Source organism: Meleagris gallopavo, chromosome 17 (genome assembly GCF_905368555.1).
Source record: "Meleagris gallopavo chromosome 17, MGAL_WU_HG_1.1, whole genome shotgun sequence".
NCBI lineage: Eukaryota > Metazoa > Chordata > Aves > Galliformes > Phasianidae > Meleagris > Meleagris gallopavo.
Window position 1 is genome coordinate 12,307,558 of NC_139420.1, and position 23,350 is coordinate 12,330,907.

At 48.8% G+C, this 23,350-nt stretch overlaps 1 protein-coding gene and 1 long non-coding RNA gene across 3 annotated transcripts in view; one reads left to right on the top strand and one right to left on the bottom strand.

The window, feature by feature from the left end:
* The first annotated feature begins 12,284 nt into the window (after window positions 1–12,284).
* Window positions 12,285–23,350, top strand: part of TBX5 (T-box transcription factor 5) — a 62,282-nt gene continuing 51,216 nt past the window's right edge. The window contains exon 1 of the mRNA XM_085238798.1: window positions 12,285–12,503. The gene's annotated coding sequence lies outside the window, so the exon portion shown is untranslated. The remainder of the gene's footprint in view (window positions 12,504–23,350) is intronic.
* On the bottom strand, window positions 15,177–17,215 carry LOC146543208 (uncharacterized). 2 transcript variants are annotated; one of them, XR_014887084.1, is made up of 3 exons: window positions 17,075–17,215; window positions 16,811–16,982; window positions 15,177–15,313 (listed from the first exon to the last, which is right to left on the bottom strand). It is a non-coding gene; the product is annotated as an uncharacterized LOC146543208 (long non-coding RNA). The 2 variants fall into 2 exon arrangements; XR_014887085.1 differs by having other exon boundaries at window positions 17,088–17,214.

Consider the following 23,350-nt stretch of genomic DNA (forward strand, 5'->3'; position numbering starts at 1 on the left):
TTCTGACATGTCAATGAATACACAAAAAGCCCCCATGTTTTTTCAATGAGCTCTTGAATGTGGAGCTACACACTGAGGCTTCCGAGGGGGCAAATCAACATTTCTGCAGCTCTGGATGTATTCGGGCACCTAAGTATTAATGGAGCTGTTCTCACAAGTGTGGAACCCTCACAAATTCCAACAAAGATGAGGAGGACAGCTCTTGTTCACCACTTTTAAAACTCACTCCTTTTCCTCTCGCTGCCTGAATGTGACTCTGGGCACTTGGGCTGCCGGCTGAGTTCAGCTGTTTTACTATTTCCTCTTAGGGAAGAACTGGAGAAGCAGGAAAACTACTTCTGCATTCAGTGAAATAAAGGACTTGAGGCATTTGGTGAACTTCAAAAGGTTTGAGAGCAGTAGGGCTAGCACACCTGCTTTATGTTAGATGGTCCGGAGGCAACCACCTCAGCTACTCAGCCCCGGCCCTGCATTCCCATAATGGGCCCCAGAAGGGCTCCCATTGCGTTTCCTCCATTGCCACAAACCACCACCAACCACCAGGAGAAAGGGGACTGAGCCACGGGCTGCCATGTGCTGGAGGATGCTGGGAGCAGAGCGAGGCACCTCCAGGCTCACATTGCCACCAAACCTTACGCTCTGCCACTTTGAATGCACCTTCTTTTTGGTGTTTTGCTTTGGTGTTTTGTCTTCCTGAAGCCCACTCCCTTGTCTATTCAGGTGAGAGAGACCAGAAAGCTGATGAGGAAATGAAATTTGAAATTCCTGGTAAAAATGAGAAAAGAAGGCAAGAGAAATCACCTTCTTTCTCTTATGCCAGTTGGCACATTCTTTAGAGAAGAACAACAGGGGTTTTTCTGTTACTCAGAACTGGTAAGCATGAAGGGTTCACTTATACACGTGTCATGAGTTCTCATTAACTTTTCTGTTTGATGGGCTCTCTAAAACACCAGAATCCCAGCACAATGGGAAGCTCTCTTGAGCTATCCAACCTCCTCTGCTCCTAGGCAATTGCCACCAAGTGTATGATAACAGATGGAGAAGTGAAGGGGAGGTGGGGGCACAGGCACAACTACTGGAGTAGGTACATCTGCTAAAAAGTCCTAGTGGCTTCATTGACTTTTTTTTCCTCTTCTCCCTGAAAGTAATTTCTGAATCAATCACTCCACTATCAGCTTGCTCTAGAGATGGATGAGTAACACTGTTGAGATAAAAGAGTCAAGACTCCCTTTCCCTTGAATTGGCTGCTTTTTGTTAACAGTATTCTGAAGGCCATTATTTCCCATAAAAGACATCTGGAAAATCATCGGCCTGTGGTGGAGAAAGTGGCTGCTCTGCTTTGTACTCCCCTTTGATCCAACATGGAGCACAACTCGCTGCCTTCTGAGATCAATAGCTCCCATCCTGGGGCATTTTTCTCTCTCATCTACCGCTTCTGATTTGAACCACTTTAAGAAAACACGGTTGTCAACTTTTTTTTGGTTGTTGAATGTGTGTGTTTATGGATTTGTGACAGTAATGCTGGTGCCAGGAAGAGAATGGCATGGACCAGCTGCATGCCCCCAGTGAGTACCACCAATTGAGTGCTTCTTCTAAGCTTTTGTCATACCACACAACTAAAGATGCAGAAGCATATGGGTGGCCATAGCCTCGGGGGAATCGGAGAGAAAAGCGTCAGCTGTAGCTTGAGCCCAAGCTGCCTACGCAGTGGGTGAGAGTTTCAAAGCGGCTTTAGACTGCAAGCAAAAGGTGTATATGGGGGTTTGAATGGGAAGGGTTTTGTGTGAGCTCAAGTCTAGCAGAAATGCTAAATTGTGGTCTGGTCTTTTTAAGCAACAGCAGCCAATCTGTGGTGCATGAGCTTTGTCATGGAGAGGCAATGGAGGCTGAAGCTGATGCTGGAAAGGCTGAGTCAGATGAGAGTGTGGGCTGAGGCTTGGTTTGGGGATGGAGCCCTGAAGTCTTCATCACCACATCCCATTGGTAGAGTCCGTTGGTAAAGCCTTCCCACATTGGTAAAGCCTTTCCCATTCCTTCCTAGAGTGATGTCTGAATGGGTGAGAATGCCTGTGCTGTACCTTTCCTTATGAAAGTGGCTCTTGGATAGGCCCTGCCAGTACTGAGCAGCAACCTGTGACTGATACGTTCTATGAATGGCTCAGCTGGATGGACTTTGAGATGTCTGCCTGCTTGATACCTCTGCTCTCCCACATTAATTCCTGTAGTATTCAACCTGAAAGATCCTGTTAATACTAGTAGGATCAAGCACAGACCTACCAAAAAAAAAAAAAAGAGAGGTCATTATTTTCACAGGAACTGAAAGTTGGACCCTAAATCTTCAGAAGAGAGCGGTGCCTAGAAACCAGCTCTCTAATACATCTACTGTGCTAAACTCATAGCAGGGAGGGGAGAATAAAAATGTGTTTTGCAGTATAATATTGCTTTGTGCCTCCAAAAAGGCTTCTAATTTTATGTTTTAAAGGCAAACATTACAGCTAATTGAAGAGCAGAGAGGAAAAATGGATCTCCTTTTCTAAGCGCCAATAAGACTGGGTTCTGGGCCAGTGGTTCTGTGAGAGGTCTCCATTTACTACCTGTCCTAAACCTCAGGTATTTTAGAAGGAAAATGCCTGCCATATATTAAAGAGAAAAATCATTAAATGGATGTCAGAAAAAAAAAAAAAAAAGAAGACAGAGAAAACCCATATGACTGAATTTATGGCTTGCTTTAGAAGCACAAGCTAATGCTGAGAAAACATGAATGAGAACAAGGGGGCATCCATGCAATGGAAAAAGTATTTTCCACTTGCTGCCTTCCCAGTGGTGACCTCGGATGAGGTCCTCTGGATGGCAACACTGCTGTCCCATCCCTGTGGTCCCAACCATCCTCCTCCTTTGGCCTCTGCCCTCAGTCCCCCCAAATGGAATAACCCTCCTCCATCTCACTAGGAGTTGGATTAGGCCCTGTGCCCAGAACATTGCTCGGTTTTTATTGCTACATTGAATGCACCCATTTGCCTCTGGAGGAAATGGGGCTGAGCCTGAGCAGCCCTGAGCCAGCAGGAAATTCAAGGCTTTGTGGGCATCCGTGCAGGAGCCAAGTTAAATGAGCAAGAGGGAAAGGGAATGCACTCAGGGACAGTGGGTTTGGGTGGGAGGATGTAGGAATGAGGGTGGAGGGGAGTTTTAGCCAAGGCCTTGTTGGGAGCAGAGGTATTCAAAGTGCCTGGCATTGCACCGGCCATCAGGTTGGTGATCCCCCTGGGGGTCTGAGATCTGACCATCAGAAGAGTTGCCCTATTTTTCCAGTGCTGTGTTGTCCCAGAAGGACGGGCAGAGCTTGGAGTGAGGGTTCCCCCAAAACAGTGAGAGGAGGGCAGGAGGCAGGCAGAGATGTTGTCTTGGCACTGCTGTGAGCTCCCACTGAACTTCAAGCTCTTCTTTAGAACATTCAGCAGCTTTCTATGGTTCCCCTGGAGCACCGCAGTGAGGGGAGAAGCAGAAATGATCTCCTCTTACTGCTGCCCTTAGCCCTGCCCCTTAAAAAGCTCAGATTTATTATCGTTCTCTTTTTAAAGAACAAGAAAACATATCTCAGAGGGCATCTATCCCTCCTAACACCTCTCATTCTTGTCTCCAGTCTCAGCAGTGAGATGCTGCAGCCCTTGGGACCAGTATCTCAGATGGGCTTAGCCAGGATAGGTGATGATTCTTGGCATTCTGCATGTGCTGAACACACATACTTGTGCCCACAGCAGACGCTGTGTAGTGCTATTGCTTTTTGCTTATATCCCCATGTCTCAGTATACCACTCAGCACAAACTTTAGGGCTTTTGGAGGCAAAAAAAAATTAGAAAACACCAGTATGGAGCAGCGACTCTCCTTCATACTGTGGGCAGCTTAATGAAACTTAATTTGTTGCTACTTGTCACAAGTTTGGTGCAAGGTTTGATGTCCCAGCTCAGCTCAAGTGTATGCAAGGTGCTGGGGGTGGGCTCATCCTTTCCTCGCCTTGCTTATCTGTGCTCTAGTCCTACTGTTTCCCTTGTAGCAGACTTTGCACGGTCTGGCTGAGGGGTGAGCAGGTTCATCAGGCTGACTCAATGGCAGAATGGCAGAACAACCCTGTGCAAAATATGACCAAGGAGCAGGATTTTGTGTCAGTTCAGGTGATGAGCTGACCACCTCATTGCTGGGTCCTGCACCATCTGGATCATCTCCCTGTCCTGAGAGTGTCTGTGCTCTGTGATCAAGCCAAAGGAGGCTGCTGTCAGTACCTTAACATGTAGCCAAAGGATGCTGGAGGGGAATTGGTGAGAATCCTGCTCTAGGTTTGATTGAATGGGCAAATAGCTTGGGAGAAAGCAGATTAGCCAGAAATCTGGCGAATGATCTTGGGCACCTCACCTATCCTTGTCTTGCCTCCACCCTTCTGCACCATGACCACAGGAGAGGCAGGACCAGCCCCCCATCTGGGTTGGATGCTTCACACAGTGGTGCCCTGTCATAGTGCAGCCTCTGGTCTCCATCACAGCCTTACTGCTATTAATAATCCAGAGGATTAGAAAGATAAGCCAGTTACAGAAAGACTGAAGCTTGTCAGTGCTGCCCACTGGCTTGTGGTGTCGTATAGGTGGGAGAATGGCTTCATTTTGCTTGTTTACAGTCCATAACTTTGGAAACAGTCTAAGAGCTGCTCAGGTTTTATTTCATTGCAGACCCCTCAGCGTAGGAGACATCTGTGCTGACAGAATTATCTTTTTTTTTTTTTTTTTTTATCCTGTTCCTTACAGTAGTGCCTTTAACAAGAGCTGGGCTTTAATGGGCAGCTCAGCTGCATCCCTCCCCCTCAGCTTGAGGGAGATGTCTGACCAGCGGCATAGAAGTAACAAACAGGCAGATCAGGTATATGTATTTCAGTTACAAAGAAAAGAATGCCTGATATTATTACCTAGTATCTACTTATTCCTAAAGAGAGTAAAATATTTTATTTACATGTAGATGAAGTGCAATAAAATTCTGCCCTTTGCCTTTCCCAAGAGATGAACAGTGAAAGGCAGTGGTTGCTCTTTGGGGTGCACCTGCCTGGCCACGGGCTGCAGCTGGGCTGGGGTCTGGCCCCACTACACGATCATCCCTGGTGGGTGTGAGCTCCCCATATTGATCCCAGATGGGTTCTGCCCTGCGAGATGGCTGCAGGGCTCCATGGGGTCACTGCAGTGAGATGGTTGTTTGCTGCACACTGAAGGATGTAATCAAAGCATCTGGGCTTGTCCTTCTGGGGTTTGCTTGGAGGACATACTCAGGGTAGAAGGACAACCCTGTGCTGGCTGGTCTCTTACAAAGGACAGTTCTCCTTTTTTGATGCAATTCTGTGTGGATTTTGCCTTCTTCTTGATGCAAGATTTTCTTTCTCCTGCATGAAGACTCATGGTTTTCTACTTGCCGGTGGGGTAAAAAGTCATAAAATATCTTGAGTTGGAAAGGATCCCCAAGGATCAAATCCACCTCAGCTCATCAGGAGACTCAAAAGTGAAGGATGGGAGTTCTGAGAGCCAGCCCATTGCTGTCCCTGCAGCTGAAAGTCCATGTCACACTTAGCAAGCAAAACCAAGGAGTAGCACTGGGCAGAGCATCCCAGAAATGGCTGGAAGTGCAGTTGGAGGCATAAATGAAGTTGAGCAGAGAGCTGCTCTTCCCTCAGAAAGGAAAATCCAAGGCTATATACGACCATCCAGTTCTTTCCAGCTGCAGGACCTGCCTCAGCCCTGCCTGGCAGCCAAATTGCAACTCACGCACACTTCTCTGTTTCTTTTTTCTTTCTGCTGCCGTGCATTAGCACAGGACGAATCCAGGAGAGGTGCTGTGAGTGGGGAAGGCAGGCTGAGATGCAGATATAGAGGTTTGCACAACAGATGTCACCTGGGAGCAGCACAGCCACAGCGTGGGCTTGAGCCTTTCAGTGCTGCAGGACAAACAACCTGCCAGCTGTGCCAGAGAGTGGGGCTGGGCTGCTTGCCATGGGAAGGGAGAGAAGAAAGAGAAGGAGCTGGCAAGGAGTGCACAGCGGCTTGGCTCACTGCTCCTGCTGCTGCTGGAAGACTTCTGCTGGAGGAACTTTTCAGTCTGATGTGGCACCTCTGCTGCAGTATTCAGCTGTAATAGAGATCTCAAAAACATGTTTGGAAAGGATAAATGGGTATTGAAATGGGAGAAACTCGGTTGCCAAACATATATTCCCAGAGAGGGATTATCTGGTGTCTAGTCTAGTGAACGTCTTGCTGTATACATAGCATTTCTAATGGTGAGCTCATCTGTGGGCTCTCTGATGTCCTGTAGTGTGGCTGTGTCAAGTGAGGGCACTGATTTCTTCCTCTTCCAGGAGGCAAAAGAACTTTGTTTCTGTAAGGCTGCCAAATGTAGTGGAAGTGGGACAAAACATCCTACAGCTGTGAAGGGAGACAAGGAGACTAACAGAAAAGGAGCGCATGCAGAACTCACCTACTTTCCTCAGGAAGCAAGCTGAGCACTGGGATCTTGTCCGGGAGAGGATCACGCCAAGCTGAAGTCCTTAGCAGTGACCCCAGATCTCATGAGCTCTGATGGTGTTGGCACAAGTGCATCAATGAGCTCAGGGGTTCTTTACTATGAAAGGGGTGAGGTGCTGGAACAGCTGCCCAGAGATGTGGTGGATGCCCCATCCCTAGAGGTATTCAAGGCCAGGTTGGATGGGGCCCTGGGCAGCCTGGTCAGGTATTAAATGGGGAGGTTGGTGACCCTGCATGTTGAAGGGGGGTTGGAGCTTCATGATCCTTGGGGTCCCTTCCAACCCTGACCATTCTGTGACTCTGTGATTCTGTTCCCTGATGCACCTCACAATGCTGAGCCTGGACCCAGGCCTCACTGCTCCCCACAGCATGCAGGCACTGTGTTTGCAGGCTGTCCCCCAGGGAACCCTGTGGGACCCTTGCAACCAGAGCAGTGTTTACATGAGCGGGAAGGCACTGGGGTTTTCGAGCTGGGATTTGGGAATGTTCCCCTCCCAGCTCTGTTCCTCCTGAGTAGTTGGTCAAAAATATTTATCAAGGGCTAGAGAGGAAACCTGTGTGTATTATACCCCAGACCAGAAAGCCAGAAAAAATCTCTCTGAAACCACAGAGTCAGGCTGGCAGCTTTGCAATGCTGATTTACTGGTGGCTTAAACAAACTGAGGCAAATTTGCACTCCTCCTCTCTCCTCCTTCGCTTCCATCCCACGCTGTGCTCTGCAGGCAGCTTTAGCTGTGTGATTGTCCCTTGCTATGGGCTCACTTGGGCTCTGCCCACAGTCAGGTACACAAGCGCTGCGTTTCCCAATGTCCCTCAGATGGCAACCGTTCCTGACAACAGCCTTTTCTTTCCTTCTCCTCCCTCTGAAGGAAGAGGGAACAGAAGGTGTACTCTCCTCATCAAGCTGCTGAGTTAATTGTCCCCATCCAAGCTCCCAGGCTGCAGTCGGTGAGGGGAAGGGTGCTCAGTTCTGACCCCATTTCCTTTCTGGTGACGTTAATTCACTTGACCTCGTGTCTGCTGAGCTCGTGCTCCCTGGCAGCTGACAGGCAGGTGTGAGGCAGGCAGGAGGCTGGGGAAGGAAAGGCAGGTGGTCCCCAGCACAGCTGCTTACTCAGCACATGGGAGAGAAGTGCTCCTTGCTGAGGATCTGCTCCTGAGGCTTGAATTAGAAGATGGGAACCTTGATCTGCTATTCCTTTTCACTGTGCTGATGAAGTGCAACCTGTGCACGGACAGTGGTTCTCCTGGGAAGTTGTATCAGCCTCTCCTGGAGCGGTCTCACTACTGCATCCAACAAGGGAAGAGGCCGTTTGTTGCTGTCGGGTGATGAAACCAATGCTCAACTCAAGTTTTTGCCAGTCCTTCCGAGTGCTCCCTCACTTGCTGTCTCTCTTCCTCCTTAGGACCGAAAAAGGTGGTCCCTGCTGTTCCTTTGGAACACATTTCTCCAACTGCCATCCTTCACTTGTATGATACGGTGATGAGAGGCTCAAATAAGCTGTGTAGGGGATGAACATCTGTCAGCTCTGAGCTGCTCAGCAAGTGGGATCTGTGGTGGCCAGATGTCCTGCCAGGTGCCCTTGATCTCCATTGGAAAGGGGTGCAGTGGCTGCTTGTCAGTTACTGGAGCTGTGATTGTTTTCCTTTGAAAAATGGACAAATTTTGTGAATGCAGCTCTGTTGGTATTGGTGGACTTCCTACATCCCAGGTGGCACCGTGGGATGGAATGGGTCGGTCCTTCTGCGGCTATTGGTGCAGCGAGCACCATTGCCATCATTTTCAATAGAAAAAGGCAAAAGCTCCAATATTTTGCCAAACTCCCCTGTGTGGAAATCACACCACAGCTCTGATCCCTGTGAGGTGACTTTACTGCTTGGGCTTACAATGCTTCTGCACCTCCAGGTTAGTTCATTGCAGGAATTATAGGTCTGTGCCCAGAATATGTCAACATGATCCTCCTTGAAACCCAAACAAAAATGAATGTTTGCTTTCAGGAGCGAAATTCAGACCTTTTAGAAGAGAAAGCAGGAGAAAAGATGAGCATCAATGTTCTCCTCAAGTCTCATTTGTTTTCTTTTCCTGCCTCTTGGAATAGAGCCCTTTCCTCTCTGGAAGATGCCTTCACTAAGCTCAGCTTTCCCAATTCTGAATCTCAAGAATGTGATAAACCTTAGTTGATTTTTCCAAGCGGCTTGAACTGGTGTCAGGGCCATCTGCTCTCCAGGTCATTAGAAGAATTTGCACCGTAAAGCTTTGCCATGTGTTCTCTGCAGATTACATACACCTTTGGCTGTGCTCTTGTTGTTAGCTGCTCATTATTGGTTGGTTTGAAAAGCTTTCCTTATAAATGCCCTGTGTCCCAACCACACGTGTTGTATCAGTGGTTTTATAATGACCCATTTGGAACTATTTAGTCAGGGAACCTTGCAGTTTTTCCTTTCAATGTGTCCTTATAAGATGCCCAACTTCTACAGTTAGTCTATGAATGTACCCACACTATTAGATCCACTTGTTTATAATAGCAACCAAATGTCTTCAAATATTCAAGCCTCCTTTTATTTTTTACAGCACTGGCAATAAGCCTTTACATGTTAACTCTTGGCCTCTCTGGGTAACCTCTTATTTAAAAGCAACTTAATTGACTTTACCAGGCCTGGGCTATTTTTCATTTCTTCCTAGAGGACTCATTACTGGAGATGGATGTTTATAAACTGGATCTGAATCCTTCTCTCCCTCTCTCTCACACACAGACACACACACTCTTTTACCCCTTCCTGCCTGTTTACACCAGCAGTCTACAACCATATTCATGCCTTCACCTAGCTTGGCTGAGGTTTTGTAGTGATGAGCTTGTGTTAAAAGGGAACAAATAAAGCCTAACATTTAAGTGCTGAAAGGGAAAAGGCTAAAATACTCAGTGGTTTGGGGATTTGTGTGTCACTGAGATGGTCTGGGTTAGAACAGAAGTTTGATTTCTTGATACAAGTTGTTTTTATACCGCTATATATAGAGAGAGTACATATATATATATATTTGGATGTGTATGTGAGATGTAAAAAAGGTGAAATACAGAGGTAAACAGGATCCTATGTTATTTTTTCTTCTTTGTCTTTTGGAAGCAGTGCTGTCATTGTTACTCAGGAAAAAAGAAAAAAAGAGAGAGAGATGAATTGAAGCAGTTTTTAATGAAGCCACAGACTTTGGCGTAACAAATCCTCAGAAGTCAAGCATGCAAATTTAGAATAGGAGCACTTTTGGACACGTGAGCTTGCCTGTCTCTGTAAGCAGGACAGACGAGCAGCTCTTAATACTGAGTATACCAGATCCTCAGCCCATCCCATGCTGCAGTGGGTTTCATGGTGGCACTGAACCTGCTGCGATTCCCTTGAGTTACCCTGGTGTAACTCCCTGGTCGGGGTTAATCCAAGTACGTGTGCTGACAAAGTGCTCTGAGCACCCATACATTTGTTGGGTGGCATCTTCTCCTAGCAGGTGTGCAGCCCCGGCTGTGTGCTCCTTGCTTTGCACCCACCTGGGTATCCACTGGAGGTAGGAGAGGCAGCAACACTAATTACATCACATTCTTCATCCTTTTTTTTCTTTTCTTCCTGTTTCTTCTTTGTATCTGATTGATCCACTTTGTGAGCTTTATCTCATTTTAAAGATCTGATTGGTGGTGAGCTGTGACACCTCCCACCTCTCAGCCCGGTAGAGAATGCTGGGAGGGCTTTTCTGCTGACCCACACTCTCCCTGGGACCAATCAGTTACATTTACTGGGTTTTAGACAAAACCACAATGGAAGAATGTGGATTTTGAATAGTTCTCCTGTCACCTTTCCTGAATTTAATCCACACATATTATTTTGTACTCTTTCTCTTTTTTTTTTTCCCCTCCTATTTTTCTCTGTCCTCCTTCTCCCTCTTTTTAAACCTCTTTTGCTCTTCACTAGTTCCCTTAAATGGGTAGCATCTGCCAATTTTATTAATGGACTGTGTAACCCATTTACAGGGCCGTTAATGCAAATATTAAATAAGACCAGGCCCAACAAAAGATTCTTGGAGTACTCTGCAAGATACCTCCCACAAGTGTAATACTTGGCTTGCAGCCTTTCTGGCAGGTTCGAATCCGCCAAGCAATGTTCATGTTATTATTATTGTTATTATTATTGGCATTAGGAGATAAGCAGAGAGCCAAGCCAAAAGCCAGCTTTTGTGGCGATAGGCATGGTGCACACATGCTCTAATTATTTATGAGGACACAGCAGAATCCCAGTGTGATGTGGGTCCTGGTTTTGTCCAAAAGCTGCATAAAGAAGAGACAGTTCTTGGTCCTGGGGTGGCTCCAGTACAGAAAGAATGACCTAAATGAAGGATGAGAAGGGTGACAGTGAGATCAAGGGCGCTGCCAAAGGCTTTGCCCTCTGACAGTAGCCGTGCAGTGGCCCACGCTGCCTTTCAGACAGGTAGCGCTCATCTCCATCTGCTGGGTTTTCCCTTCCCCATTAACCACAGGTGCTGGACACCTCCTGATCAGCCCAGGAGGGGCATGTTCTCAGATGTGCTTCCAATGCCTGAGGTTGCCATTTCTGTAAATGTAAAGTTGAGCATCTTAAACGTGTGTGTGTATTTTGGGGGGGGGGGAAGGGATGAACAGAAAGCTATAAACCAGCCCTTGTCTGCTGGGCTGCTTGGTAGACAAGCAGAGTGCCTGATATAAAACATGAGCAGAGGGATGGAGCTGAGCTGCCAGCATTTTGCATCAGGGCTTGTTTCTGCTGCCCTGTTACTTGCATCAATAACCAGGCTGAGTTTAAGATTTCCAAGTAGATCTCCAGCTGCTGCTCAAATGGGAAGGTTAGAGAGGTGAGCACAACGTACAGTAGATGGTAGCACAAAACTGGAGGTGAGCTGCAGAGATCAGGGGGAGAACACAACGAAATGCTGGTGGGAATCACTCTGATGGGTGACTTTCTATAAGAAAGGCTTGAATTTCAGCTTGCAGCCCTGGGATACCAGTCCCAACTTCACCTTTAGCATTCATTAAACACTGAAGCTAATGAAGTTAATTGCCTGTATATGCAAAGTGAGCGCTAGATATATACGGAGGTATTTGCACTTCTGTGTCCACATTTGGACGTTTGGCCCCTGTGCACGCAGGCTTTATTTCTATATCAACACGCACAGGAGCCCTCTGGATGCTGCAGGTTTAAGGCCTTCACTTGCATTTCAGGAGACCTACCCTGGCATATATGTATAGGGTATTTTATATATAGTCCCCTTTCCAGGTGCATTTACCACAATGTGTATGCAGATACAAGAACCCCTATGTGGCTCTATAGGAAAAACAAAGTCTTTTTGTTACTTTTAAGCTCTGCCTGAGCAGTTTCAGGGCTCCCAACCAAGCAGTGCTCCTGGCAGACCCTGAAGTCCAGGCACAAAACAAACAGCAATGGTTAGGGGTTGTGGGGTGGGGGGGTGGGGGGGGAAAGAGGGAGACGTTTCCATTGAAAGGGAGAAATTTCTGACCATGCTAGTTTTATTGGCCTGGAGGAACCCTATAGATTAACAACCAGCAATCTCCCCCCAACACACGCACACTCCTTCACTGCCACCCACCCCCACTCCAACCCGGAGACCTTAAACAATCCGGTAGAAGGTGTGACTTCAAACTTGGTGGTAGGGTAAAGAGAAAGGAAGCCAGAATGTAAGCATTTGTGTGATGTGATTATTCCCAGAAATGCCTCGACATCTCCCCGCTGTCCTGCACGGCTGCCAGCAGTGCCTCCGATCCCCGAGCTGAGGTGCTGATCGTGGACTGCAGAGACACCGTGATACCTTATCTGGGACACGCATTGGGTCCCTTCGTAGTTACAAACGGAAATAGGGCCGGTAGTCAACCCAGCTGCTGCCAGGGGCACCACGGCCTCCATGAGACCCTGTCCACCGCCAAGGTAAAAGGGATCCCCGGCCCCCCCATTGCAGGCTGTAGGACTGCACCTGGGGTTGTAGGGTGGGCGTGAGTGGGGGCAGGGGTGCATGGGGGTACCCGAGGAGGGGAGAGGGGCACGCGTGGGGTTGGCCTGACGTGCGTGGGGTGGAGCCGATGGGGTGGGCACATGGCCAGGGGTGCGTGGGTTCCATGAGAGGGTGAGGAGGGTGCTGGGGGAGCCGTGTATTTTTGGTGGTTGCCTCTGGGCTTGCTACATTCCAGGTGGCTGCAATGGGCAGAAGGGCAGGGGCTGCCCCTGTCTCCTTCGGGTTTCGCATGCAAAAATGCCTGAAGATGCTGTGGTAGAATTCATCTTGTCACTTCACCAAAGCCTTATTACTCATGTATTCACCTGAAGTGATGCCCGGCTCTCCAGCTCTGTGTCAAATAAAAAAAACAATAAGCTTATTCTCTCTTATTCCTCCCCACACTTTTTTTTTTTTTCCCCCCAATTTAAATGATTTCATTTACAGGGGAGGTGGAAGTGGGAGAGGGCTAATGTGGAACAGGTGTTTTGATTTCATGTTACTCTTTGAAAGGCAAATCTTGCCATTTGGACCCTGTGTTCAGCCTTGGTTGGCAAAGAAAGTAATAATAGGAATTGTTTAGGAATTGATCAAAGAAAAACCCACCCCCTTCCCCGCCTCCCCTTTCCTGCACCGTCGGTAGGATCTGGCACTCTTTGATTGTTGATGGCACCAATTTTCGGGACTTATTTTTTTTTACTTTTTTGGTCCCTTGTGTTTTCTAAGATGCTTTAGGGGCGATGTGCATCAGAACTTGTCCCGAAGTTCTGCAGGGCTGCTTTTCCCTCAGGATGACTGCAGAGATGGAGCAAACAGGGGAGGAAATAGACAGAAAAGTGCTCAGCCCCAGTGGTGTCGGGGTCTCCCAGCTCTGCAGTCGCTACTGGAAAACTGGGAAAGCCGCACCGGAGCAGAGCAGTGCTCTTTCGGGGCTCTTTTCTGCAGCTCAGCATTTGCAGCTGCCATGTCCAAAAAATCGCTCAACAGCAATACGTGTTTCTTTTCCCATTTCTACCTCGGAAATCGTGAGAACCGTTGTTCCTACAAAGCACAGAAGGTAGTGAAGAGAGGGGTGCGGAGTTGGGAGGTTTGGGGTGAGCCCCACCGCCCCCAGACAGAGTCCGTCCACAAGGCTGCAAGGGAGGGAATCAAGGACCGTTTTCTCCCATTTTAAGATTTTAAAAATCCTTTTCTTTTTTGCCGGAATAACCGCGTTTCGATGAAATTCGCGTCGCTCGAGTGATGCATGCCCGCCCGTTCGCAAATCCTCAAATTCCTAAAGCAGTGGGTCGGGCTGGGACAGATCTTTACGTGGGGGGGGGGGGGAGGGAGGGAGGAAGAAAGAACGCTTTAGAACTCCTTATGAGCAGTGTCGATTGGGAATAAAAACGGTGATTGGGGAATTAACATCGGGGTAGAAACTCACGTAGCGCTAGTTCTGCTCGGGGTTCTGAATGAGGCTCAAATGCAAACATCTGCATTTGAAGCCGGGATAAAATGGATTAGAGCTCCTAAGCGTTGGTTTTAGGAGTGGATGCCAAAGTTAACCAAGAGTCTCACAACTCAGCTACCCGATCGCTGCGATCGTTTGGTGCCCCGGAAGGTTCGGGGCCGACCGCGTCTCCTCACACAGTTCTCTGCAAACCGCCCCTCGTCCCTGCGAACTCCGGGGCTGGGAGGTTCTGTTCGTGGAGCGGAGACCAGTTCCCCCATCCTGCCCTCTGTGAAGCTGCCCCATCCCGCAGCAACGCAGCACAAGTGGGGACTGACCCAACATTGGCTACGAAGCCAAGGGAACGAACGGCCCGCTCCTCCTTCGGCTCTCCAGGTGCTTTGAAAGCTTGGATTCGAGAGCAGGACTGTGGGCGAGGGGCTGGGAGGGGGCTGCCTCGCGGCTAACAGCGCTTTTGAAGCGGCGGGGAGGAAATCAGGAATGAAACATCTTCCCTCCCGAGCCGGAGAAAGCCCTGCTAAACCTCCTCGGACACTCACAGCGCTCCTGGCCAAAGGCACGGGCGGGTTCGCTCCTGCAAGTGCAATACGAGAGCTCCCCGGCACGGGAGGCATCCGTCTTTTAAATTACGGGGAAAGGAAAAATGCGCCTGTCTGGAAAAGGGGGAAATTGAATGTTTTTTTTTTCCTCCTAAAGGGAAAAGATGATTTTACTCTCGTGCTGGAGCCGCTGTCATTTGTCACACGACATTGTCACGGAATTCGTAGCAATCCCGGTTCAGGTTTTTAGCACCGAGGCCGTGGCAGTCCGGCGGAAAAAATACAATAAAATCAATTAAAACGTTAAAAGAAACAAGCAAACCAACAAAGAGCCTCGCTGATACTGCTTACACAGCCCTGACTCCCACCAAAACAATCCCCCGATGCGCCAATTCCACCGATGCGAAGTCGGTAAAGCTGCATTCGCCGCTTGGAACAGCGATGTGGGGTATTTTCTCTCTGCTTTGTGTGTTTAGAAGGAATCCTTTTCTCTCCCATGAAACACACGCAGACACCCCGGAATTTTTTTCCCTCGTTTTGAGGGGTGCCGCTCCGTCGGGAAGAACGAATGCGATCTAAAAGCCGCCGTACGCAGCCCGAACAATAGGAGCCATAAACGAGACGAGGATAGGAAAGTTGTCGGGAGGCACTAAGAACCACAAACACTTTTTTTTCCCCCCCTAACCATACAATGTGGAAACTCTTAAAGGGCGCTATCTGTAGACATCTTGCAATCACTGCTCTTCCTTGTCATCTGAAGGAGAAAGGGGAAAATATATTAAGTGAAGACACACTTTAAAATTACTTATACATTTTAAACATGCTGGCAAAGAGAACTGCCTGATAAACTCTTGCCCAGATTTCCTTTTTCTTTCTTTTTTTTTTTTTTTCTTTTCTTTTTTCTGGGGTAAATTATTTCAAGTTGTTACACAAATATCTCCCTCCTTCCCTCCCCCCCCCCACCTTTCCATCTCCTGTTCCCCGATTTCTGGTTCAAACGAAAACGGGCTGGAACAGAGCCGGTTCTGCAACCCCGACCGACTGAGCTGCCCCCGCTTTTTAGAGAGGGGAAAAGCGAATGCGGAGCTTTGATTTGCTCATTGCATGGGGGTAAATACCCGATAACTCTCCCCCGCAGCGCCTGGCTTTGCGGCTGGGATCGGTACCGGCCGTGCTCGGGCCGTTTCCCCGAACTCAAATCGCCCCAACCAGAATTATTTCCCTCCTAACGAATTTCCGAGCCCGGACTCCTGTGGCTGGCTGAGAGGCTTCAGCCAACAGCACGTTGTTGCCTGTACAGCTGCCAGCTCGAAACAATTCCAGTGGCGGAGATTTGGACCGAGAATTAATGCAGCACAGTTTTCCCACCGTGCAAACGCCCTCTGAGCGTCCAGAAATGGGATTCACCCGGGAGAGAAGAGCGATGCTAAAAGGAAGGGAGGGTCTGGGTGTTCATTTGCTCTGTTCTTCGTTTATCCGAGATAATCTCGCTCTATTTTTTCTTTCGTTAACAGAAATCAGGGATGGACCCGGGTTTGGGGTACAAGGAGACCGGGGTGCGCTCGCTGCGGGGACAGCCCTTTGTGGGGTGGGAAAATCGGTTTTGCTCCGGCTCTGAAAAGCCTGGGCAGGATCCGGCCCCCTCGAGCAGCGGGCTCCCAGCATCTTCAAACGGCGTCCATCGCACAACCTGGGGGTAGAGGGGGGACTTTTTCCCCCTAAGTCTCTTTCAAGCTGAATTTATGTTTGTGTGATGAAATGCCCCTCTGTGTTTAACATTCCCAATGATCATTTGTTTCCTTAGCTCCATTACTCCTTTATGAGAGCGCCTTTCGCCCGGGCATGTTTAATCATAACCGCTTACGCAATATTTTCTTTGGGATAGATTCACTCAACCTTATTACATATCAATTATTTCCTTACAACTTCGTTCCACACCAGCTGCTTTGTTATCTGGGCCTGCCACCCCCTACCACCCCCCCGTCCCCCAACCCCCCGCGTGTGATGGGAAGGGAGGGAGACGTTTGTTTTTCCTAGGATAAAATACTGCTAATAATAATGCAGATTGAGTGGGGGGACGGGGTGGGGGACGAAGCCCTGCAGCCGGCCCGAGCTGTGTGCACAGTGCCGCCGGGGCTGCTCCGCGCTGCCGATGGCACTTTTGGGACAGAGGAAGGGCGCACGGGGCTGCAGCCCCCTTCGTAGCTCCCGGACACCGCACTCGAGGTGGGGGGGTCTTCTATTTCCCTACCTTTGCGCGAAGCTCCAGGGCGCTGCGCCGTGCTTTGCGCCCGATTTTGGAGCCGTTCCGCGCTGCCTTGCGCCTCCCAGGCTTCGTGCTGGCGAGCAGGAGAGAATTCCAGCTTTACAGCTCCCCGGAGTACTTTTATCCGTTCTCCTCCGACCGTCCTGCAGCCACGCGCCTGCAAAGGACATTTCAAGTCCATTTGAGCTCTCTTCCCACTCCCTTCTTGGGTTTGAAATATTTTCAGTGTAAGTTTTATCATGATTTTACATCGTAAACACACCGCCAGACTTGGCTTCTCTCTTGCTCCTCTTTCCGCTGCTTCGGAGCTCGTCGGCTTTCTACGAGCTCTGCCCTGGGACATACCCCCAGCCCGGCCCGGCCGTCCCCAAGGATGCCCAGAGGCTCCGGTCCCGGGGGGGGGGGGTCTTTCCTCCAGGGTCGGGTGGGAGGGCCACGAGGGGGGAGGGCAAGGCTCGGTCTCTAGGCTTCTGCCACAATACCCATCCCTGGCAGCTCCCATGCCCTGGTCCTCGCTCTCCACCCCAAAATTTGCGGGATAGCGTTTCGTTTGTCATCTATAGAATCCACAACAAAATTTAGATTTTTTTTTTCTCTTGTTTATTTTTTCACTACTTTTTTTTTTCTTTTTTTCTTTTTTTTCAATCCACCTCCGCTGCTGAAGAGCTTGAGACTCTTCTGTTAAGCAGTGCCTTTATAGGGGAAATATATATACTCCTTTACGTGAGCCATAAAGCTGTGCTCAGGGAAGCAAAAGGGGCCTGCATGTGTCCAGCCACGAGCAAAGTGGGGGATATGGGGGTCAGGAACACGGCAGGATCCAGGGCCACGTAGGCGATGTTGGGGTCCTGGGGGGTCAGCACCACGTTTCCTGGCTCTGCAGGACGGTCTCTCCATCATCTTTATGCTCGCACATGCATTTGTGAACAGATGACTTGGCACTGGCGAAAAACAATTAAAATAATGCCTCTGCCTCTGGCCAGGCCAGTGTAAATATCTCACTCTCCCACATGCCCCTGTAGCTTTTCCTGATGCCGCGTTACTTGATCACAAATACATAATTTGCGAGAGTGTGTGTATACACAGAGCTGCTTTGATCTCTGCACAGGAGTGCCCCCCCCTTGCATTTGGAGAGACTGCTGCCCCGAGAACAAAAGCAGAGAATAAAAATGGTCAAATAACACATTTTCAAATGGGAAGCGTGTGTTGGTTTCCTCGAATGGTTTCTGGCACTTGGGGTTGGGGAGGGAAGGAAAAAAAGAGACTTTATTGAACATATAAATTTAAACATAGTTACTGCTAGCAGTTGCCTTATAAAAGGGGTCCATATAATCCACATCCATTTTTTTCCTGCAGTCCCCCGGCGCGTTTCCCAGTGCACCCGATCTCTTGGCAGGGCTGGCTGCGAGGAGAGGGATCGGCTGCGCAGGGGGAGATGTTTATTTTTCAGTCATTGTTGGCTCCCTCCCCTGGATTATTTTACTGCTGCAGATTTAAGCCCTCTACTTATTTCTGATTCTCTGGCAGCACTTTCTACGAGCGCTCCCAACTCTGTGCTTTCTCCCTTTGCCGTGTCTCAGGGTGGTGAAATTACAGGGTATGAGGGAAATGTGTAAATTATAGGGTTTATTAAAATGTAGGCGAGCGCAGCTCTCTAGGCGAAACAGATGCAGGATGGCTTGAAGTCAGACGGCCTGACAAACTGCAGAGCAGGGGAATCATTAGAGGGGCATTTCTCGCAGGGAGAGAGGAAGCGGCCCTGGGTGGGGGGAGAGGCTCTCCATAAGGGAGCCAGGTCCCCAAAGTGGGACTGCACCCAGGTTTCTACCAACCAGCAGGATGAGGCCTCTGGGTTGGCATCCACGGTGCCAGCACCCTGTGTCACCCTTCTGCCAGTCCCAGGGGGTCCCAGCAGTGCCTTCTCCCTCCTCTCCCCACCCGGCCTCATAGGCGATGATTTATTTAGGTTAAAGTGTAATTCTCAGTTTAAATTTTGGCTTCTCTGATATTAACCTCAGCCACTTTTATGTTAGTCTTAAGGACGATGAAGGGACTTTGGGTGGCAACAGAAAGCTCTTTGAAAGATCTCAGGGGTTTGGGTGCTCAGGAACCCTCTCCTTCTGCAAACTGACAAGGAATGGGGCTGCAGTGAAAATAAAAAATGAGGACAGAATCTGTTGGGTGAGGTGGCTTTTGTGCTGCCCCAGTTGCTTGAAGCCATTGGCATCCTGTGGGAAGGCAGAAAAGTATTGTCATGGCAGGAGCTGGTCCATACTGTCATCCTTTGGACCATCCTTTCTGCTGCATCTTCGCAGTCCCACAGTGTAGCAGGAAGGTGTTGTGGAGGTGACTTCTCAGCCATGAGCACTGCTTCCTTCCATGCCTGAGGCTGCAGTGTCCCCACAGCGGTATTCGCTTTCACGGAAAGCCATTGGGGGAGCAGGCTGTGCTGTGCTAGCTGCCCAGATTAAGGTTTGGCGTATGGCAGCAAGGATTAAAAGCAGGTAGCAAGCCAGGCTCAGGCTGCCGGGATGTCTTCTGTGGATCCCAAATGGGCCAAGGTAAACAACTGGAGTGCTGCTAGCTGCATTGCACTACTCTCTCTCCTGGGTTTTACCTGCCCTGCCATGCTGAAGAAGCAGCATGTAGCCTCTGAGCTGCAGAAAATCAGATCAAACTGCACATGGGAGTCTTGTCTGACTCCCACAGTGTCAGTCTCTGTTGTAAAAGATCCCATACTGGGAATTCTGGAGATGCTGTCTCGTACTGATCCAATGTTTGATGCAATCAAGTCTTTTCACACCACTCTTTTTTCAGTACATTTCAGGGCTGATGAGGTCTTTATTTGTTCATTTATTTTGTTTGTTTTGGAAGATGTCAGGTCTTGGCAGAGCAGCAAAAGCTGACAGAAAGGTTAACAAAGGAAAGCATTATTTCCTAATCCCTTCACACACTCCTGAAGTATCTGAGGCAACTAAAACATGGTAATAAAATGTTAATTAGTAGGTGCCCTCCTATAGCTATTCAGTTTGGGGATTTCAAGCAGCCTGTCATTTGTTTAGCATGTTGTGGCTGTCAGTGTGGAAGGTTTCCATCCTCTCTTTCAGTCCTTCCTGCTGTAGAGCTCCTCCAACACTGCTCTCAGCCTGTAGGCTGAGTGCTCTTCTAAATTCCAGCTGCTCTGCTTCCTCCTGCTTGGTTTCCAGGTAGTAGAGTCATATAGGATCACATAGCAAGCAGTCCTTTCCCAGCACCGGGAGTGGAAGAGGAGACAGGTCTGGGTCAGAGAGACCAGGAGAACAGCTGGATTTTAAAATAGCGAGGGTGTGGAAAGGCTCAGACCAAATAGTGGGCAAGGGAAAAGAGGGCCCATCAGTGGGGAGCAGGGCAGTGCCTCCCTGCCAAGCCCTGGTCCTGCTCTGGGGAGATCCCCTCTCCAGACAAATGTAAGAACCATTGAGAGCTCCGTGCTCCCATTTGGTGAGCTTCCTAGATAACACACCTGCGAAAGACAAGCAGATTTGCAAATAAAGGACTGTCAGAACCAGCTCCTCAGTTCAGATTTCTCTCTTTTTCAGACTAGGAATGGGAGCAGAGAGAGTCCGGTTAGCGAATGGAAATGTGCCTAATGCGATGTGGAGAGAGTTTATGCACTCAACAGTCATATTCTCAGTGCAAATAGAGGTCTTTTGCGCTGTTTGATATTTCAGCAAAATCTTAAGAGGAAATGAAGCAAACCTGTCTGCATTTCCAGGGGGAAATGCTGCAGTGTGTGCTGGAATATCTCCCTCCTTTCCCTTGGACATCATGCCTCTTTTTACATTACTTTAAATTGTGATACTGGATTCTCTGATCGCTACTTCTGGGATGCTGTTATCATTCCCAATAGGAATTCTTAATTGCTGTTATTATTCTTTTAAAATGATTTTTTGAGACAATGAGGGTGCCTCTTCTGCTGCTGGGGAAAGATCTTTGTGAAAAGTCTGTTCTTTGCCCCTGTGCTCATCTTGACTGTATGTAACACTCTCAGTGCTCTGATTTCTGATACACACACAACGTGGTGAGCGCAATGCTTGCTGCTCGATGTGGAGAACCAAGGCAGTGGAGTGGGTTCATGTGTTTGGAAACATGAGGACAGGCAGGCAGGCAGGAGCTATCACGTGTGAGGGTGATGAACAGAGCGGGGAGAGCAGCAGTACCAGGCTGGGAGGATGGAGGAAGGCAGGTGTCAAGTGCTGGCTCTCAGCTGCACACCAAGCTCGTGTTATTTCATGATCTAATGCCCAGGCCAGTCACTTCCTAGCACTGAGCATGGATGTTCCCCAACTAATGAACTAAACAAAGCAAAGGTGCGAGGTGAAGAGCCGTTGGTTAAAATTGTCCTGGTAGAGCTGTGGCTGCACTTGGAGGACATGTAGGCAGTATTCCTGACTGATGTGACAGTCGAGAGAGAAGTGCACAGGGCTGGTTGTGTGCAGGAGGTGATGATAAAGCAGGCGAGATTCAGTGGGAGGGGATCCTGCCTTGCTACCGGGCAGGTTTGAGCTGCTGCTGTGGCACTCAAGTGGGCTTGGACAGTTGCCTGAGCTCTGCTTTGGCGGGCTGTTCTTCGTGCTGCAGACCCATCTATCAGGCTTTGTTTCCATCCCTTTCCAGCTTTGCCCATTTGCGTCACGTTCCAAAAGAAGAAGAAGGTCACGTACCCATCTGTGTGTTCTCTCTGAAGCTGTCTGTCATGGAATGCATTGCATTTCAGCTGCCATCCCACCAAGTCTACTTCGCTGCAGTGCTTTGTGGGTTTGAAGTGTCTCAGCAGTGGATCTGCTGTCACAACAGCTTTGTGCTTCTGTGGGACAGAGACAGCTCTGCCCCACTCTCTCCCACTCGGCTGAGGTGAGCTCTGGGGTGTGAGGTTTGCTGTCCCAGGGTAGAGCTGACACACGGACTAAGCATGAGTGCTAGATTTACAGCGGTGTGTATGCTGATACAGATATTCACCATATCCTTTCTGCCTAAAAACAACTCAGCCCATTGTACCAATCCCTTCTGAAACCAGCAAGGTTTCTGCTTACTGCTGCGGCTTCAGTTCCACTTACCGCCACTTGGGACTTCATATCTATTTTATAGGCAAAGACAGAAAAGCCTGAAGGATTTTATTGTGTGACATGGGGAGGACGGATTGAGGTGGGAATCCTGAGAATTCCCAGCCAAGGATTGGAGGAGGCGTAAATGAAGCGAGACCGGAGCAGGTTGTTTGAGCAGGGGGGCACTGCTGCTGGTGGGATAACAGCAAAAGTGGTCCTGGCTTTTCCATTTGAAAGGAAGAGCAAGGATGTGGAAAGGGAAGAGGTATACGAGCCCACTGTGGGAGAGCAGAGGCTGAAAGGAGGCCCCAGCATGAATTCTTCCCTTCCCACTAACTTAGAGCGTTTTCTCTATTCTGTGCAGAACGTGATACTCTCTTAGGAGTGACCCCCCTGACCTCCCGCCTCCTGATAGGATGGCGAGTAAGTGAGTGCAAAATAAATGGCACCAAATAGACGTTTTCAAAGAGAACAGGGGAAATAAATCAGGTTATTCTGGTGCTGCATTGACAGCACGTCAAAACAACTCCCCAAAGCGTGAAACTTGGCTGGGGAACGGTAATTCCACTGCCATGATACTTACATGCCAGATGTATGGCTTATCATCGTGTCTGTCTGTCTGTCTACCTGTCTGCCTACCTGCTGTTTCTGCACTATCCATTTTTAGGTGCAAATAAACTGTTTATGATCTTACCTCCGGATCTGGAGCAGTAAGGAGGATCTAAATGGATGAGAATTACCCAAGGAGGAAATTCTGCCAGCTTGCAGCAGTTGGTGAATCAGCAAAGCAAACTAATCTGCTGCTTGGTGCTATGTGGGATCTGTATTTTACTCATAGCAGAAGTTCACTTGGAGCCACGTAGATGTAAGGGTGGATGGAAGGTAGTAAAGCCCTAATGGGTGCTGCAAGCCTGAACTGCTCCAGGCTAGTATCACCCAGAACAACTTCCCACCTTTCTGAAGAGCAGTGACAAACAGATCTAGAGCTTGTCCTGCCAGAAAATGCATTGCATTGTATTCTGCTGAGACCCAGCCTGCACAACGCATGCCGAAAATCATGGCTCAGTAATTCCGCCAGGAAACGGAGAAATGAAATCCAAACACAGCGAACACCTCCAAAGCCTTCAGCATTGATCTGTGTTGATCAGTAAGAGCTGATTAACGAGGTGTAAGGAATAGGGCTGGGGAGCTCCACACCCTCTCCTATGTGGTTCTCTGGACATACATGGCTGAACTTGCTGTGTGCAAGAGTTTGTGAGAGCGAATGCATTTGTGGATTTCATGCTTGTGAGCTTCATGGTTACCCGAGTGTGTGCAGAATAAAGGAGGCTTAGAAATGCTGATGAAGTTAGTTAGTATGCTGGAACATTCCTGTAGATTTCTATAAGTTCGGGAAAAAAAAAAAAAACAAACCAACTGTAAAAAGTTATATGTCCTAGTA